The 3,822-nt window shown below is 33.2% G+C and overlaps 1 protein-coding gene across 1 annotated transcript in view; it reads right to left on the bottom strand.

Annotated features, from left to right (window-relative positions):
• The window catches only part of TMEFF1 (transmembrane protein with EGF like and two follistatin like domains 1), an 81,902-nt gene that overhangs the window by 41,184 nt on the left and 36,896 nt on the right, over window positions 1–3,822 (bottom strand). The window lies entirely within an intron of this gene.

Genomic DNA, 3,822 nt, shown 5'->3' with positions numbered 1-3,822 from the left:
ATATAAGACAACAACAATGCTCTGTATGGTTAAATATTTTTAAAATAGGAAATTAAAATACATTATAATGATAGCCTCCAAATTGAGGGACTGAAATTATAGCGTTTTCAGAAAAACAAAGATATTGATGAACTTTAGACTGTGATAAGTTGAATATGCATGTTAAAATTGCTAAGGTTACCACTGAAAGAAGGAACACCCATAATACTGAAAGTAAGAGAGAGAAAAAATCCAATAGAGGGCAAGAAAGGAGAAAGGAACAAAGAAAGAGCAAGACAAAAGCATAAAATAATAGAAAAAAATACATCAGTATCTATAACATATTTAAGTGAACTAAATTTATGAGTTAAAAAAGAAAGGCTGGATAAAAATACAAAAGCCAGCTATATGCTGCTTATAAGATACATGTTAAAACGTAAAGATATGGGAAGTTGCCATGGGCTACGGTAAAGGGTAAATGGCGGGGTTTTTTTTAATAGGTAGAGTTTCAGTTTCATAAGAGGAAAAGAGTTTTGGAGGTAAATGGTAGTACGGTAACACATTATGAATGTATTTAACACCACTGAGCTGTACACTTAAAAATAGTTAACATGGTAAATTTTGTTATATTTATTTTACCACAGTAAAAAAAAAAATGGAAAGAAATTTAATGATACAAAAAGTTGAAAATAAAAGGATAATGAGAGATATACCATACCTGGAATAGAAAAAACCTGATATACCTAATATCAGACATAAGAGACTACAGAGCAAAAAGAATTGAGGAAAAAAGGTCCCCTCATAACAATAAAAAATTCCATTGTCAAGGAAGATGGAGTAATTCTAAACATTTTAAGATAGCCTCAAAATCTATAAAGCAAAAACTGATAAAACTACAATGAAAAATAGCTAAACGCACCATAGTAGATTTTAACATGCCTCTCTGCAGTCATAAATCAAGCAGATATAATATCAGTAAAACTGAAATATTTACAATAGAAAAGACATAATGCTGATAGTTTGCTTTAAAATACTTCCCCAAAAAATGTGGGGAGGGAAGAACAGGTGAAACAAAATTAGATATTTTGAAGCTGAGTGATGGATATGTGGGAAGGGGGTCCATTTTATTTATTTATTTTTTCTTTTCTGTATGTTTGAAGATTTCCATAATCCCTGGTGAATTAAAGACCTACATTTGAAAGGTAAAATTACAAGAGGCTTAGAGGATCAAACATAAGAGACCGATAAATTTAACTTTGAAATAAAGAATGTCAGAATAAAAGCTACAAACAAAAAAATAAGTACAATCCAAAAACCAACAAATAATCAGTATCCAGACTCTATAAATAAAAATTAATTTTTAAAAAAGGTATATAACTTAATGGGTACGGGGAGGAAGCCATAAATAGGAAATAAACAGATATAAATATGAATAAAAGAGGAAGCTTATAAGGACAACATGTGAAAAGATGTTTGCTCAATTGTTCAATAGTCAGGAAAATGCAAATTAAAACCACAATGAGATACTAAATATTCACTAAAAAAAAAAAAAACTGAGAATAAGGTCAATACCAAGTATTGGCAAGGATAAGGACCAAAAGTAATTCTCTTCCTCTGCTGAGAGGAGAGCTTACTGGTACAACCACTTTGGAAAACAGGTCTTACGATGAAAAGCTAGACTTGCACATCCCAACAATTTCATTACTAAGTAAGGCCCTTGAAAATCTCTTACACAAGCGCACAAAGAAAAAAGAAAAAGAAAGGTCAAAACAACAATAATTGGGAAAAAAAAAAAACGGAAAAAAACACAAATGTCCATCAACAGTAAAAAAATAGACTATAAATATATCTGGTATAGTCAAACAACTGAATTCAATAAGCCACAAAGTTGAATGAACTACTGCTATGTGCACTGATATGAACGAATCTCAAAAACATAACGATGAGCAAAAGAAGATGCATACAGTATGATTCCACTTACATAAAGTTCAAAATCAATCAAAAGCCAGTAATATATTATTGTGAGATTTACCTCATGTGCTAAAACTATAAAGAAAACAAACAAATGATTTTCACAAAATGCAGTATAGCAGGTGGGTGGCAGAGATGCAACTGGAAAAGGAAATTGGGGCGACATCTCTAAAGAACTGATAATATGCTATTTCTGGCTTGGGAGACAGGATTCGCTAGAGTTTGTTTCATTTTTGTGCATTAAACCAAATGTGTACATTTTTCATAAACTTTTGAAAATATGCTCTATTTCATGATTTAAAAATTAAGGCACCAAAAGAATTAAAAATTCATAAGAAGAATATTTACTAGCTTAAGTCAAAAATGGCTTTTACATTTTTAAAGAGTTGGTGGTGGCAGAGGAATATGTCACAGAGACCACATGTGGACTGCAAAGCATAAAATATTTCATCTGGTCCTTTATAGAAAAACTTTGCCAACCCCAGGTTTAAGGGATAAAAGTGGACAAAACTGGAATGACAATAAAATAGATGTGGTGGCTAATGGATAAAGCTATTACAGAACTGTTTCAGAAATAAGAAAAGACTCAGGAACAAAAGCAAGATGCCATTCCAATTCAATGAGGAGAAAGAAGTGATTCAGCAGTGGGCAATGCGGCTCAAACAGGAACTGCCCTGATCAAGCGTATGGAAAAAGTCGCCACTCCTCAGTGGGGTGGCACGCTGCACAGAAGACCAGGAACTGTGAGAACTAACTGTCACTACGTTTTCAATGGCACATGAGGAAAGAAAATGAAGTTAGCACCTCAAGGAAAGTCTAGCTTAGTGACACAATGAGCAGAGAACGACAACATCAGACTCCAGAGGCCACTGATACCGCTGATGACAGCAATTACAGGCTTTTGCAGACTCGCAACAGTTAGTCGAGAGCAGGTGCCCAAAGCTCAGGAGTGTGCACTAAAGTGGAAGGAAACCACTTCAGTAAATATGACAAATTCTAAACATTTAACAACCATTTACTCTGCACCTGCTGTGCGGGAATAGTCACATTTGCCACATTTAATCCTGACGGAAACAAACTATGAATAGGGAAACTGAATGTGAAGGAACTTAAAAAGCCCAAAACCACAAAACCAGTGAGTGGCTGAGACAGTGTTCTCTCTTCCTCTATGGCTGCTACATAAAATAGGTATATCGGCATAGAAAGTGACAAATGAAAGTAGTAGTTATTTTTCACAAATTTATATCATGAAAGACTTTTTCACTAAACTGGCCTCACTTTTCTCTCAAACATTCCAGGGAAACACCCGCCTCAAGGCTTCTGCTCCTTCTAGAACACTTTTCCCTTAAATATCCACCTGGCTCCATCCCTCACTTCCTTCATGTTTTTTCTCAAATCTTAAAAGAATGGCTGGAAATTAAATCACTGAGCATTCATTTAATAAAGCATTCGATGGAATAAATCCAGTGAAAAAAAGGGGGAGGGGAATAACATAGATGATACAGATATGAACATGAATATAAATATAAATATATACAGATATAGCTCAGCAAAAATAGAAAACAAAGTTGCAGTGAAGACCAATAAAGCCAAAAGTTGGTCCTTTGAAAAAGACTTTTAAATTGACAAAGCAGGATGAGAAAAAAAAGAAAAAAACCATTACCAGGAATGAAAAAAACTTGAGGTTCAATGGGAATTATGGATTAAAAGATAATAGTGATTATAAACAACCTTATGCCAGGCAAGTCTGAAAACAGGTAAAATAAGTAACTTTTTAAAAATATTAACTATCAAATTTTACCAAAAAAGAAATAGAAGCTGAATGGTACTATAATTATTAAAGAAATGAAACCAGTTGTTTAAAAAAAAAAA

This window comes from Pteropus vampyrus, unplaced genomic scaffold, assembly GCF_000151845.1.
Source record: "Pteropus vampyrus isolate Shadow unplaced genomic scaffold, Pvam_2.0 Scaffold123, whole genome shotgun sequence".
In the NCBI taxonomy this organism is placed as follows: domain Eukaryota; kingdom Metazoa; phylum Chordata; class Mammalia; order Chiroptera; family Pteropodidae; genus Pteropus; species Pteropus vampyrus.
The sequence above is the reverse complement of the archived record's forward strand: the minus strand, read 5'-3'. Positions and strand labels throughout refer to the sequence as shown.